This window comes from Gossypium arboreum, chromosome 7 (assembly GCF_025698485.1).
Source record: "Gossypium arboreum isolate Shixiya-1 chromosome 7, ASM2569848v2, whole genome shotgun sequence".
Taxonomy (NCBI): domain Eukaryota; kingdom Viridiplantae; phylum Streptophyta; class Magnoliopsida; order Malvales; family Malvaceae; genus Gossypium; species Gossypium arboreum.
In genome coordinates, this window is record NC_069076.1 from 63,972,229 (window position 1) to 63,989,037 (window position 16,809).

The 16,809-nt window shown below is 37.1% G+C and overlaps 2 non-coding genes across 2 annotated transcripts; one reads left to right on the top strand and one right to left on the bottom strand.

Moving 5' to 3' along the window:
• Positions 1–10,318: 10,318 nt before the first annotated feature.
• Positions 10,319–10,424, top strand: LOC128295655 (small nucleolar RNA R71). The gene has a single exon (XR_008286215.1). It is a non-coding gene; the product is annotated as a small nucleolar RNA R71 (small nucleolar RNA).
• Positions 10,425–15,638: 5,214 nt separating this feature from the next.
• On the bottom strand, positions 15,639–15,745 carry LOC128295972 (small nucleolar RNA R71). The gene has a single exon (XR_008286519.1). It is a non-coding gene; the product is annotated as a small nucleolar RNA R71 (small nucleolar RNA).
• Between the last annotated feature and the right edge of the window lie 1,064 nt (positions 15,746–16,809).

Here is a 16,809-nt window from a genome sequence, read left to right on the forward strand (position 1 = left end):
CATGGTTTTGATTTTTTTATGTTTTATTATTATTGCAATATTATCATTTTACCTATTTAACCTTTGTTATAAAATAATAAACCATTATAAACAATGTCTTAAACTGTCCATCAATTTAACTATGGTAATATTTCATTATAAATACCTCAAATTAAAAATACAACAACAATTCGACCTTTTCACATTTAACCATCAAATTTTTATTTTACGCGATTAAGCCCTTTTATTAAATAGGGCACTCAAACGACAAAATTAAAACATGAAAATTTCATGAATATAAACTCACACATAATAAACACATAAAATAATTTTTAAAAATTTTTCTGACTCGGATTTGTGGTCCCAAAACCACCATTTCGAAGGGTCTAAATCGAACTATTATATGCACACAACTTCAGAAGTTGTCAGAATTCATCTACTGTAAGTTTTATTAACTTATAAGAAATTTAATGCAAAACATGTTTATTTTGAAAACTACTAACATGTTTAATTTGTAGAGTACACCTCCACCAGCTGGAGTAGCTCCAGTAGCTCCTGTTCCACCAGTTGCAGCAGCTTCTGCTCCACTAGGTTATTCTGATCCTACTCCACTGACTCCTTCTCAAATTGTTGCATTTAAAGCATCACCGTCATCACGATTAACTCCTTCAACAAAACCAAATCCTTCAACCATGCCAACCTTTTCGACACAACAAATACTTACAAGACTTCATATTAGGGGAAAATAAGTTGTGCAAGGGATTGCGTTATACATCGATGAGAGGACAGGGATGTAAATTTTGAATGTAAGTAGCCAACCTCTAAAATGTTTACTATATTTTGATGACATGTTTTTTAATTATGTAATTTATGCATTGTAACTTGGAATGAGAGGGGAAACCATGGTAACTGCCCCAACTAAGTGCACCAATAAAAGAAAGAATAAGGAAATTGCTGGTGGGACTCAGGAAAGTAGGAACATGAAAAAGGCTAAGTCCAAAGACCTACCCAAGTAGTATCGTAAGCCATGGAGATAGTTGATGTTGTTCCATGTTTAATTTGATGGTCCTATTTTGTTAACATATGATGGATAGTTTTATTTTTTTAGATGATTTTGTTGGATGTATGTCGATGATGGACGATTTAATTGATTATTGTATTTTGATGAACACTTCATTGATGTTTGGTTTTTGATGACTGGTTTAATTTTGGTTGTAATGGATGGTTCAATTTATGGATGTCAATTGTTGGAAAAAAATATTTTCCATTCCATTCATTCATTCTTAAAACTAATGAAAACAAATGAACAGTATTTCACCATCCAGAAGCAAGATAACCAAAAATATCATCCATGATACAATTAACAACAACTTATAAGCAACTATTAATTTGTTGTTCCTGGACATTTTATCCTTGTACAATTTTATCTTCTCTTCCAAACGAGTTACCCTCAATCGTATTCTTCGCATATCGTCAATATTGAGCTCATCATTCTCAAGTCTTAATCTCTTATTATCTGTCAATAACATCTTATTTTCCAGCATTATTTCATTGATTGTGCATCTTTCTTCTTTTACAGTTGATTCCATCCCCTCACTAACACCTTTAACCCTGTAACACCCCAAACCTGGCCTAGGAGTTTAGACCAAATTTGGAATGCTATATTGATCACCGAAGTGATCCTGAGAATATTTTATAAAACCAGTTGACCTTAGTTCCATTTTCAAAAGCATTGATATCAAAGTATTTAAAACCGGAATAGTAAAGTATTTAAATCTTAAAACAGAGGAGGTACCATAATATTAAAAACCTTACATTTCAAAACTGAGTATCAAATTGAAACTGAAATCACAAACTTATAATTTATTTCCCTCTAAGATCGTCCAAACCTCCAGACATCGAGCCCACCAATAGAATCGAATCGCACGAAAGGGGAAACAGAAGAGGGGGTGAGCTACTTGAGCTCAGTGTGAGGTTAAAGCCAACTACTATATAATCAAAAACAGAGAATCCAGAAAGCAATTCAGTAGCAGAACATATTTACAAAACTATACAGAATCGGTTGGTACGTTCTAAACGGACGTACCGACAGATAACAATATTTAGCACATATTAAAACACACTCAATCACACAGTCGCTATAACATTCAGTCAGACAGTCGCAATTAGAGTACACAGTGTCAGAAAAGCTTTTCGGTCAAACAGTATAACAGTCAGTCTCATTCTCAAACAGTTGATAAAATGCATATAAGTACAGTTCAGTTAAAGAAACCTACCCATCCAGCCAACACAACTCTTTATCCCCCATCACACCTCAATAGAGCTGTAAGCTCATCCAACCAATCACACCATGGAGGATATAATCAACCCATCCATCCAACCCTACACTCCATATGATGTCATCCCAGGTTATCTGGCAATGATGGACATCAGTATTGTCCTCGACCCTCAAGGAATTGAGACTGGCCACGACCCTCTAGGAATTAGGCTATTACTGAGCTGTATGGTGCAATGCAGTAGACTGCGGTACAGACATGCAGTATGAACTGCCAGATCAAATATATTATGTAGCAAGGCTAGCATATAGGCTGTACTGTATAATACGGAAGACCGCGATATAGACATGCAGTATAAACTCCCAGATCAGATATATTACGCAGCAAGGCTAGCGTATAAGTCATCTTGTGCAATGCGGTAAATCATGCAGTATAGACGCGAGAAAAGCGCGGATCGATAGTGGTACGTAGTATAGCTAATGTACATTTAGTACAGTGTAAGGTGGTAATCCGCTATATTGTTATCAGTAATGTCCACGACCCTCTGGGTAATAGGGCTATCAGTCACCAGTAGATCAGCTGCCAGTTTCGTAAATCTCCCTTCTCTTCAAAATTCTGCCCAAAATAGTTCATGCAAATGTATGTATGTAGATAGATGCACAAAACTTAGAATACCAATTTCCATATAGTCAATCAGAGACAGTCACTCATATTTAGTCAATCAGAATCAGAAATGTACACACTTATTACTTAAGTTCAGTATCAATTACAAAATAACCTCGCATATCAATGACACGTAGTCAGACGGTCAGATAAAAACTAGTTACACATACACTCACCAAGCTAATCGGGTTGAGAATCAACCATGTCACACAACCAATCACAAAAACGCATTATCCAAACTCAGATCAGAGTCGTAAACACCTTTATTAAAGCTTAGCTAAGGGTTTAAACACACGAAGTCCCTATCGCACTTACATATGCCTTAAAATCAAAGTCTGGCGAAATAGGGCCACACGCCGGTATGCCCCAGCCGTGTGGGACACTCCAAGCTGTGTGGAGGTCCAAACGCCTGTGTGTAAGGTAGCACACGGCTGTGTGATAGAGACACACGGCCTTGTGAGTAGGTTGTGTAGGCCGTGTAACTCACAGTCCAATTTCGCTAAAATAAGATGAGGGCAGACACGGTCGTGTACCCACCAAACATGGCTGTGTGAGGGTCTCACACGACCGTGTGCCCACCAGACACTACCGTGTGTTCCAAAACACACGCCCGTGTGGAATCCCTAATTCTCAAATCAGTCACACGGTCGTGTGACTTAAATCTCTGAAACCCTAATCTGCAAACTCACATGCCCGTGTGGAACAAGGAACACAATCGTATGAGAAACTACAAAATCCCCAAATCGGCCACACAACCGTGTGCCTTGGCACACGCCCGTGTGGCCATTAGGGAGGTCACGAAACCACCTCAAAACAGCCTCGAAAGCTCCGCTTTAGCCACCAAACCATCCCCAACTTAAGTAATATCGAAAAAATATCAACAATTGAAGTATTTCTGTCACTTTCAGCATTCAGAAAACCAAAACCAAAGTGTTAAAAATACTCATACACGATAGGTCAAATCAGAATTCGGGAAAACTAAAATAATGCAAAGAAAGTTTGAATTCCACACCTTTTTTCGATGACGAAGGAAATGATAGAGGAGCAAGACTCCAGAATCCGTAATTAACTCATTTTTATAGAAAGAAAATATCGAAAAGAAAAAAACGAAGAGGGGAAGAGGAACAAAAAAAAAACATGAAAAGGAAGAAGAATAAAATTAAAAATTAAAAATAAAAGTAAAAAAATAATAATAATAATAATAATAATAATAATAATAATAATAATAATAAAATAAACTAAATAAGTATTTTAACTTCAAATAGAAATAAATAAAATATTTTCCAAAACATCCATACAGAGACTTGAACCAGGGACCCAGAGTTAAGCTAACACACACACAATCGCCAGACCAGCAGACCCATTCTGACACTAAAGTGCACAGCTAAACACATATGTGCAACCTTCTCACTGTCACTACACTCAAAAACCCAGAACTTCCAGGCCCAAAATTCAGGGTGTTACAATTCACCCCTCTTTAAAGAAATTTCATCCCAAAATTTCCAACTAACCAAGCAGTCGCATCAAAAAACTACACCACTACGCTCTCGCTGCGCACTCTAATTCCAAAACACTACTGCACAAAGCTTGAACTTGAAACCTCTCCCACACATCTAGAACACTTAACCACTAAAGCAGATACACATACAACATACACAATTTCTATACTCAATTCAACACATCCAAACATACCTGACTTAAAATCACCGAGGACAATCTCGGACCCAATGATCCTTAGATCCATACTTGAGATACACTCCTATCTTCCTCCAGCAGTAGCCCAAATGACGCCTCTTGCAATGCTCGCAAGACGGTACGCTCACACCACCACTAGCACCACTTTTATTATCACTTAAATGTGTCTTAACACGCTTCACAGCACGAGGCTCCAATCGAAGAATTGCTGATTGCGATTTTTGTGTGTCAGGTTTTAAATATTTATAAAGAATTGTTCTTGAAACTAACTATTATCGTGATGTAGGCAAGTGTACCTTCGAACAGTAGTACAATTTTAGCAAGACCGGATGTCGAACCCAAAGGAACTAAAAGTACTAGTAATGACTGTCTTTTTATTATCTAGCCTAAGAATAAGGGGGTTTGTTTTAACTAACTAATTAACTAAACTAAGAATTCACAAAAATAGAATTGGGGGATTACTTTTGGAAAATGATTGAATTAAGACAATACCTAAGGAAGAATCCACCTAGACTTCACTTGTAATTCTGACTCCGAATCGGACGATTTATTCATTTAACTTGTTCCATAGAGATCCCTAAGTTATGTTATTATCCCTATTCAAGATTAATAACGTCTAATCCCTAGATTGAATAATTGAGACTTTTCTCTAATTAACATGCTAGGGTTGCATTAACTCGATCTATGGATCCCCTTATTAGGTTTCACCCTAATCCGAGAAAATCTTGTCACCTTATCTCTAGGCGCGCAATCAACTCTGCTTAATTATGACAATTGTACTCTTAGACAGGGTCTATTCCTGCTTTGAATAAAAGCTTAACTTGAATCAATATCCTGGAATATCAAAATAAGAATTAAGAACACATAATTAAGAACAAGCTAATTATTTATCATACAATTCATAAAATAATAACAAGATTCATCTTAGGTTTCATTCCTCTTAGGTATTTAGGGGATTTAGTTCATAACTAAAAAGGAAAACATCTCAGAAGAATAATGAATACAAAACATAAAGAAAACCTGGAGGGAAATTGAGGGGAGATCTTCAGTCTTGATGGTAAATTCGGCTTCTGAGATGGATCAATCGGCTTCCTTTGAGTAGTTCCCTGCCTTCTTCTCTCCGTGTGTCCCTTTCTTCCTCCTCTAGAGTGTATTTAGAGGCTTTGGAATTCTTAAGAACCCTCGAAATTAGCCTTTTTTGAATTGGACTCAACTTAGGCTCGGTAGGGACACGCCCGTATAACACGCCTGTGTGCGATTACTTCAGGCCGTGCTCAAACCTGTTAGAATGGCACGGGCGTGTTTTCTACCCGTGTGAGTCGTGCTTCGATTTTGCCAAATTGACACGGCCGTGTGGTCTGCCCGTGTGAGGAAGTCCAGGTTGTGTTGATTTCGTACTTTAGCCTATTTTCTCCATTTTTGGCCTGTTTCTCGTTCCTTTCGCTCTCATATGCTCTTCTAAGTATAAAACATGAAATTAAGGCATTAGGAGCATCGAGTTCACCAATTCTAAGGAAAAATCATCCATAAAATGTGTTAAGCATGGTGTAAAAATATGTATAAATTACGGTTTATCAAATACCCCCACACTTAAGCATTTGGTTGTCCTCAAGCAAAATTCTCAACTCATAATCAAAAGAAATTCTTCTTAACTTATAATCTCTATCGAAAATATCTCAAACTAATTCATGAGTAGTCGTAGATTGAGAATTCAACTAAAAGAACATTAGAGCTTTAAACATTCCAAGTTGAGTATTTAATCGTGCAAAACTTAGGCATCTCCCTTTATCTAAGTGGTTACCTCGATTCGAAATCTCACGGAGTTTAACATCCTTACTAAAGATTCACTCAAATCACTCAAAGTGTTTAAGGACAATGAAAGTAGCAATCATCAGTCAATACGAAAAGTTATTACCATAGGCTTGCATGAAAATCACATCTCCACCACTATAAATTGAGATGATACATCAATAAAAAGGTCTTCAGAGGGTTGTAACGTAGGTTTGGTTAAGGGATGTGGTCACAAGCTGAAAGAAACAGTTAGAATCGAGATTGAATTGGAAAATCACTTAACTAGAAAAAGATTTAATCATCACTTGCGTACAACAGAGCTTCTTCTCAGAATATGGAATTTAAATACTTATACTCAAAAACAAAAGATTACTACTAATGTGTATACATAGTTTTTTTTCAAAACAAGAACAAATCAAATAACATAGACTAACTATTAAGAACAAGACATAGCTAAGCAATTAATTCAATTCAAATCTCAAAAAAAATGAGGATCAAATTTAATTTAGGGGATTTCAACAATAATGGGTTAAGGGTTAATATTAAGGGTAATACAAGAAATGGCTTGTTAGGCTTAAGGGGGTTCACCAGGGGTTAATCATGGAGATAGGCTTTTCATGACATGAGTGGGTTAATCCTAAGTTCCTTAATCATTTTGACATATCAAATCAAATGGTGTGGTCTTGACATGCATAATCAAGCAAGTTCTAGAATAACAGTTCAATACTAATGCACTCATAATGAAAGTGAACATGAAAGAATTAATAGATGCTCTTGAAGGCTCAAGATCTCACAAAAATTTTGGCTTTTTGATGTTTAAAAGTTGTGAATTCCAAGTCAAAGTAATACCTAAACTTTGGGGAAACAACCTAAAGTTTTAAATTCTTAAAAATCAACTTATCATGCTTGATTCTCTAATGTCTTAAAGTTGAAACAATCAATGTATAAATGCCTATGTTTTAATTCAAGATATATCAATCAAAATCATAAATCAATCAAAATTTATCCTAAATATGATATGAGAGTTTTTCAAGAGACCAAGGCAGTCATTCAGGGATTTTTCTGATAATGAAATGAATACCCTCCACACTTAAGATATACATTGCCCTCAATGTATAAAGATAGATATATTGACAAATGTAAGTGTAAGTTCATAAGATAGGGAGAAAAGTGAAACTTCCTGAGTTAAAAATGGATGAAATTCCTGGATTAGCGAGAGTGAGTTGTTGGAAATAAAGCTGGAGGACAAACATGATTCTGAAGGACAAAAGGAGAATTGTGGGAATAATTTGATAATAATCATAAAGATAAGCCGTGTTTAAAAACAAAATAATCTTCAAAAATTGATAAAAGAAAAATAAAAGAAGATAGATAATCTAATTTTTCGAGTGGCACGGCCAGTTTACATACCCGTGTGGATCGTGTCCCGCCCGTGTTTGTGACGAAGTGAGATGTCATCACACAGCCTTCGGGCACGCCTGTGTGTTTAGGCCGTGTGGCTAATGATCATGTTACATGACCGTGTGTGATGTGGTTCGCTTCTCCTACGGTCATGTAGCTCTGTGCACGCCCGTGTTATTTTGATAGTGTCGTCCACGGGTGCTAGACACGGACGTGTCGCACGCCCGTGTTCATTTGGCAGATTTGACCACGGCCAGGTCACACGTCCGTGGCCACTTATCACATCCTATATTGGGAAAGATAACTTTTACCCTGTTTTTGCACGGCAGCGTTTCGGTCCTTGGTTGTCACATGGCCTGAAGCATGGCCGTGTAATCGGCCGTGTGGAGTTGGGAACTTGTGCTCAAAGACTCTTTTAGTGACCTAGATGTTTAAAAATTGAAATTTAAATAATTTAAAATCGTTAGTACTCGGGTTGCCTCCCGGAAAGTGCTTATTTATAGTCTAAGCTCGACTTACCTCTCCATTGAATGGTCATGGTGGTTCGAGGAGTTTATACTCCTCATTCTTGCTATCATTCTTATCAAAATAAGGTGTTAGACGGGTGTTGTTTACCTTAAAAGTGCCAAACTTGGGATGACTTACCTCGACTGTACCGAATGGGAAAATGCTAAGTACCTTAAGAGAGATTTCTTCATTCGATTTGGTAGTGACAATGTGAGGATCTGCGACATCTAATAATACTTTATCTCCAACCTTAAGTTGATTTGGGAAGGTATTAAGCTCGTTCTGGCGTAGTTTTATTTTTATCGTGTGTTCTCGATTTATGCGTCCGCCATTTATCTAGCTCCTTAATTTATAGCCTTCGATCTTCATGAATAGGTCCTCTGTTACTGCTTGAGAATGGCTCTTGTACTTCCTTCAGACCCATTTCCTGCAAAGTAGGTTGCACCATATTGTCAGTTTTAGTAGAATGGTTTAGACGATCACCTTCAATTTCTGATGTGTTGCTAGAATTGCGAGCTTGAAGGGTTATTGTTTCGTCTCCCACACTGAGTGTGAGCTCACCTGTGTCAACATCAATAATCATTTTAGCAGTTGCTAAAAAGTGCCGTCCTAAAATCAAAGGAGCGTTGCTATCGTCCTCTATGTATAGAACAATGAAGTCAATGGGAAATATAAATTTATCGATTTTAACTAGCACATCTTCAATAATACCCCTAGGAAATCTTATAGTTTTATCTGCTAATTGAATGCTAATCCTAGTCTGTTTGGGTTTTCCAAGACCTAATTGTTTGAACATTTTGTAGGGCATGACATTAATACTAGCCCCTAAATCAGCTAATGCATTATTAACATCTAAACTACCAATTAAGCAAGGAATCGTAAAACTCCTTGGATCTTTTAGTTTGTTGGGTAGTTTTTTCTTTAGAATAGCTGAACAAACTACATTTAGCTCCACATGCGATGCCTCGTCCAACTTCTGCTTATTTGCTAAAAGCTCCTTTAAAAATTTCATTGCGTTTGGCATCTGCGATAGAGCTTCAATAAACGGTAAGTTAATATGTAATTTTTTTAAAAGTTTAAGGAAGTTACCAAATTGTTCATTTCAGCGGTCTTTCCTTGTCGCGTTGAGGTATGGCACACGAGGTTTATATTCGACATTCATTGATTTGTTTTTATTATGACCTACTTTACCTTGACCTCTGTTCACCACAGTTTCTTGCCTCAGTTCTGGCTCAGGAACAACGAATCCTTCTTCATCTTGAACATTAATTGCGTTGAGCTGTTCCCTTGGGTTGGGTTCAGTATTACTTGGCAAGCTACCTTGTGGTTGTTCAGAGATTAGTTTGGAAAGCTGGCCTATCTGAGTTTTGAGCCCTTGGATCGACGTTTGTTGATTTTTAAGTGTTGTCTCGGTGTTCTGGAAATAGGTTTTTGACACCGAGATAAATGTAGACAGCATCTCTTCAAGGTTCGGTTTCTTTTCCTATTGATAGGGTGGTTGTTGAAAACTCGGAAGATGTTACGGTCTTTGATTTCCTTGACCGCCCCACAAGAAATTGGGATGGTTCCTCCGACCTGCATTATAAGTGTTACTATATGGGTTATTTTGAGATCTAGAGTTATTGTTACCCATATATTGGACTTGTTCCTCCTTGATGCTAGGGTTGAAGGGTTGATACTCTATGCATGCTCCTCCTCCATTCGTCTCACATGTCATTACTGGATGTACTTGAGTAGAACCAAGTAAACCATCAATCTTTTTATTTAGAAGTTCTACCTGGTTTGACAGCATAGTAACCGAATCGACGTTATAAACACCTTCTATTTTAGTTCTCTTAGTCCTCGTGACTTTTCATTGATAGTTATTTAGTGGCATCTCTTCAATAAATTCGTAAGCCTCTTCAGGTGTTTTGTTGTTGATGGTTCCCCCGGCTGCTGCATCAATCATTTGCCTTGTCGAGGGGTTCATACCATTGTAGAATGTTTGAACTTGCAACCATAGAGGTAATCCATGGTGTGGACAACTTCGCAGTAGGTCTTTGTATCTCTCCCATGCATCGTAAAGAGTTTCTAAGTCCATCTGCACAAACGAAGAGATACCATTATGTAATTTTGCTGTTTTAGCCGACGGGAAATATTTTAATAGAAATTTTTCAGTAATTTGTTCCCAAGTAGTAATTTACTCTCGTGGTAACGAGTTCAACCACTGTTTAGCTTTGTTCCTCAATGAAAAAGGGAATAACCGAAGATGAATGCCGTCGTCAGAAATGCCATTAATTTTAAATGTATTGCAGAATTCCAGGAAATTTTCCAAGTGATTGTTTGGATCCTCATCCTGCAAACCATCAAACTAAACAAATTGCTGTATCATTTGAATAGTGTTAGGTTTTAGTTCAAAATTATTTGCAGTAATAGTAGGCCTAGCTATACTTGACTCAGTTCCTGTTAAAGTAGGTTTAGCATAATCATACATAGTACGAGGAGCAGGATTTTGATTTGCTAGTTCAACGGGTATCGTAGGAGGTAGCTGATTGTCTTGGTTTTTAGCTCCTCGGTTGGGGTTTTAATATCGTCCTCTTGCTTGTTCTCTGTGTATCTTAAGCTTCGCCTTATTTCTCTTTATTTTCTACGAACTGTGCGATCGATTTTTTCATCAAAAAGTTGTGGTCCTGACGGGTTTCTTCTAGTCATAAACTATAAAAACCTGCCAAGAGAAAGAAAAAGTAAATTAATAAATAATAATAAAACTAAAATAGAATTAACTTGCAAGAAAAATAAATGGCTAAAGTAATAAAAATTGAGCATTCCTAATATCTCAGTTCCCCGGCAACGGTGCCAAAAACTTGATCACGATTTTTGTGTGACAGGTTTTAAATATTTATAAAGAATCGTTCTTGAAACTAACAATTATCACGATGCAGGCAAGTGTACCTATCGAACAGTAGTACAGTTTTAGCAAGACCGGATTGGTGAACCCAAAGGAACTAAAAGTACTAGTAATGACTGTCTTTTTATTATCTAGCCTAAGAATAAGGGGGTTTGTTTTAACTAACTAATTAACTAAACTAAGAATTCACAAAAAATAGAATTGGGGGATTACTTTTGGAAAATGATTGAATTAAGAGAATACCTAAGGAAGAATCCACCTAGACTTCACTTGTTATTCTGACTCCGAATCGGGTGATTTATTCATTTAACTTGTTCCGTAGAGATCCCTAAGTTATGTTATTATCCCTATTCAAGATTAATAACGTCTAATCCCTAGATTGAATAATTGAGACTTTTCTCTAATTAACACGCTAGGGTTGCATTAACTCGATCTATGAATCCCCTTATTAGGTTTCACCCAAATTCGGCAAAATCTTGTCACCCTATCTCTAGGCGCGCAATCAACTTCGCTTTATTATGACAATTGTACTCTTAGACAGGGTCAATGCCTCATCTGAATAAAACTTAACTTGAATCAATATCTTGGAATATCAAAACAAGAATTAAGAACACATAATTAAGAACAACCCAAATATTTATCATGCAATTCAGAAAATAATAACAAGATTCGTCTTAAGTTTCATTCCCCTTAGGTATTTAGGGGATTTAGTTCATAAGTAAAAAGGAAAACATCTCAGAAGAATAATGAATACAAAACATAAAGAAAACCCAAAACTCTTGGAGGGAAATTGAGGGGAGATTTTTAGTCTTGATGGTGAATCCGGCTTCTGAGATGGATCAATCGGCTTCCCTTGAGCAGTTCCCTGCCTCCTTCTCTCCGTGTGTCCCTTTTTCTTCCTCTAGGGTGTATTTATAAGCTTTAGAATGCCTAAGAACCCTTGAAATTAGCCTTTTCCGAATTAGACTCAACTTGGGCTCGGCAGGGACACGCCCGTGTGCAATTACTTCAGGCCGTGCTCGAACCTGTTAGAATGATACGGGTGTGTGTTCTACTCGCGTGAATCGTGCTTCAATTCTTCCAAATTGACACGGTTGTGTGGTCTGCCATGTGAGGAAGTCTAGACCGTGGTGATTTCGTACTTTGGCACATTTTCTCCATTTTTGGCCCGTTTCTCATTTTTTCGCTCTCCTATGCTCTCCTAAGTATAAAACATGAAATTAAGGCATTAGGAGAATCGAATTCACCAATTTTAAGGAAAAATCATCCATAAAATGTGTTAAGCATGGTGTAAAAATATGTATAAATTACGGTTTATCAATTGCGATCTCTCTTCTTCCAACAACCCACACACCTAGACTAAAACATTTCACTGATCTCTCCTATCCTAGTCTTAAACACTCATTTTAGCACTTCCCTTACAACCCGGGTCAGTGTCTCAGTACCAAGCTCTAAGGTATTGCTACCCAAAGTGGGCGGACTCAGATTGTCCTCCAATTCCTGAACAGTCACACGTTCCGGGGGAGCAGATGGCTCCTCACGCTCACCTTCGGGAGTCATATCTGGCATATCGCTAACTTAAAAGGCCTATATTATCAGAACACCAAAATAGTTGTAATAACAGAGTCTACATTTCTAATTTTACAGTTTCAAATTTTCCCTAGACCAGCATCTGAGTCTCAGACAGTTCATTTTCATAAAACATTTCCAAAACACAATTATTAATTTACTGCGGTGATGTTTTTTGAAAATTTCGTTTTAAAACCAACACGTACGCACAGGAAAATGTAGGAGCAGAGGTTAAATTTTTGCAAACCTAACTCTAATACCACTAAATCTAACACCCCAAACCTAGCTTAGGAGTTTAAACTGAATTTGAAATGCTACATTGATCTTTGAAGTGATCCTGAGAAAATTTTATAAAACCAGTTGACCTTAGTTTCATTTCCAAAAGCATTGATATCAAAGTATTTAAAATCAGAATAGTAAAGTATTTAAATCTTAAAACAGAGGAGGTACCACAATATTAAAAACCTTACATTTCTAAACTGAGTATCAAATTGAAACTGAAATCACAAACTTATAATTTATTTCCCTCTAAGACTGTCCGAAACCTCCGCATACTGAGCCCACCAATAGAATCCAGAACTGTACCTGAAAGGGGAAACAGAAGAGGAAGTGATTTACTCGAGTTCAGTGGGAGATCAAGGCCAAATACTATAGAATCAGAAACAGAGAATCTAGAAAGCAATTCAATAGCGAAACATACTTACAAAACTATATGGAACCGGTTGGTACATTTCTAAATGAACGTACCGGCAGATAACAGTATTTAGCTGATAAACCGTAATTCATACATATTTTTATCCCATGCTTAGCACATTTTATGGATGATTTTTCCTTAAAATTGGCGAATTCAATGCTCCTAATGCCTTAATTTCATGTTTTATACTTAGGTGAGCATAGGAGAGTGAAAAGAACGAGAAACGGGCCAAAAAAGGAGAAAATGGGTCAATGTACGAAATCAACATGACCTAGACTTCCTTACACGGGTAGAACATACGGCTGTGTCAATTTGGCAGAATCGAAGCACGACTCACACAGGTGGACCGCACGCATGTGCCTATTTAACAGGCTTGACCACGGCCTTAAGCAATCGCACACGGGCGTGTCACACGGGCGTGTTCCTGCCGAGCCCAAGTTTAGTCCAATTTGGAAAACGCCAATTTTGAGGGTTCTTAGGCATTCTAAAGCCTATAAATACACCGTAGAGGAGGAGGAAAAGGGCACACGGAGGAGGAAGCAGGAAACTGCTCAAGGAAAGCCGATTAATCCATCTCAGAAGCCGGACTCATCATCAAGACTGAAGATCTCCCCTCAATTTCCCTTTAGGAGTTTTGGGTTTTTCTTTATGTTTTGTATTCATTATTCTTCTGAGATGTTTACCTTTTTTAGTTATGAACTAAAACCCCTAAATACCTAAGGGGAATGAAACCTAAGATAGATCTTGTTGTTATTATATGAATTGTATGATAAATATTTGACTTGTTCTTAATAATGTGTTCTTAATTCTTGTTTTGATATTCCAGGATATTGATTCAAGTTAAGATCTTATTCAGAGGAGGAATAGACCCTGTTTAAGAGTACATTTGTCATAATTAAGCAGAGTTGGTTGCGCGCCTAGAGATAGTGTGACAAGATTTTGCCGGATTAGGGTGAAACCTAATAAGGGGATCCATAGATTGAGTTAATGCAACCCTAGGGAGTTAATTAGAAAGAGATTTCAATTATTCAACCTAGGGTTAGACGTTGTTAGTCTCGAGAGGGATAATAATATAACTTAGGAATTTCTACGGATCAAGTCAAATGAATAAATCGTCCGATTCAGAGTCAAATAACAAGTGAAGTCTAGGTGGATTTTTCCTTAGGTATTGTCTTAATTCAATCGGTTTTTTTTTAAAAGTAATTCCCCAATTCTATTTTCTGTGAATCATTAGTTTAGTTAATTAGTTAGTTAAAACAAACCCCATTATTCTCAGGCTAGATAATAAAAAGATAGTCAGTACTAGTACTTTTAGTTCTTTTAGGTTCGACAATCCGGTTTTGCTAAAGCTATGCTACTGTTCGATAGGTACACTTGCCTTCATCGTGATAATAGTTAGTTTCAAGAACGATTCATTATAAATATTTAAAACCTCTTACGAATATCACGTATCAAGTTTTTGGCGCCGTTGTCGGGGAATTAAGATATTAAGAACACTCGATTTTTATTAATTTAGCCATTTACTTTTACTGTAATTTAAATTTTATTCTAATTTTATTACTAATTCTTTCTTTTCCCTTTTTCTGCCAGGTTCTTATAGTTTATGACTAGAAGTAACCCGTCAGGACCATTACTTTTTGACAGTGAGATCAATCGCACAGTTCGCAGAAACCAAAGAAAAATAAGGCGAAGCTTAAGATACACAGCGAACGAGCAAGAGGACGATATTCAAACCACAACCGAGGATATGGCTGAAAACCAAGAAAATTCACTACCTCCTGCAATTGCTGTTAATCAAAATCCTGCTCCGCGCACTATGTATGATTATGCTAAACCTAATTTAATGTAAACCGAGTCGGTATAGTTAGACACCGCTATTGTCGCAAATAATTTTGAGCTGAAACCTAACACAATTCAAATGATACAACAGTTTGTTCAGTTTGATGGTTTGCAGGACACGGATCCCAACGCTCACTTGGCAAATTTCCTAGAATTTTACGATACCTTCAAAATTAATGGCATTTCTGATGACACCATTCGCCTTCGGTTGTTTCCATTTTCGTTAAGAAATAAGGCTAAACAATGGTTGAACTCGTTACCACGAGGGTCAATCATTACTTGGGAAAAAATGACCGAAAAATTTTTATTAAAATATTTTCCACCAGTTAAAACAGCCAAATTATGTCATGATATCTCTTCTTTTGTGCAGATGGATTTAGAAACACTCTACGATGCATGGGAGAGATACAAGGACCTTTTAAAAAGATGCCCTCAACATGGGTTATCGCTTTGGCTACAAGTTCAAACGTTCCATAATGGCCTGAATCCTCCGACTCGGCAGATGATTGATGCAGCCGCTGGAGGAACTATCAATAATAAGACATCTGAGGTGGCTTACGAATTTATTAAGGAGATGTCATTGAATAACTATCAGTGGAAAGTTATGAGAACAAAGCCGACAAAAGCAGCCAGTATTTTGAACCTCGACACGATTACTATGCTATCTAACCAAGTAGAACTCTTAAATAAAAAGATTGACGGTTTGTGTGGTTTTACTCAGGTACATCCAGTGATGAGGTGCGATTCGAATGAAGGAGGAGCATGCACATAATATCAACCCTTCAACCCTAGAATCGAGGAGGAACAAGTCCAATATATGGGTAACAATAACTTTAGATTCCAAAATAACCCATATAGTAACACTTATAATGCAGGTTGGAGAAACCATCCCAATTTCTCGTGGAGCGGTCAAGGAAATCAAAGGCCACAACATCCTCCGGGTTTTCAACAACCACCCTACCAATAGGAAAAGAAGCCGAACCTTGAAGAGATATTCTCAAAGTTTATATCGGTGTTAGAAACTCATTTTTAGAATATCGAGACATCACTTAAGAATCAACAAGCATTGATCCAAGGGCTCGAAACTCAGATTGGATAGCTTGCTAAGTTGATTTCTGAAAGACCACAAGGTAGCTTGCCAAGCAATACAGAATCTAACCCAAAGGAGCAACTCAACGCGATTACTAGTCAAGATGAGGAAGGATTAGTCACACTTGAACCAGAACCAAGGCAAGAAACTGAGATAAGCAAAGGTAAAGGTGAGGTAGACCACAATGAATAGAAACTGGCAAGTACAGAATACAAACCTCGTGTGTCATACCCTAATGCGACAAGGAAAGACCGCTTAGATGAAAAATTTGGTAAATTCCTTAAACTCTTAAAAAAAATTACATATTAACTTACTGTTTATTGAAGCTCTATCGTAGATGCCAAACGCAATGAAATTTTTAAAAGAACTTTTAGCAAATAAGTAGAAGTTGGACGAGGCTTTGCATGTGAAGCTAAAC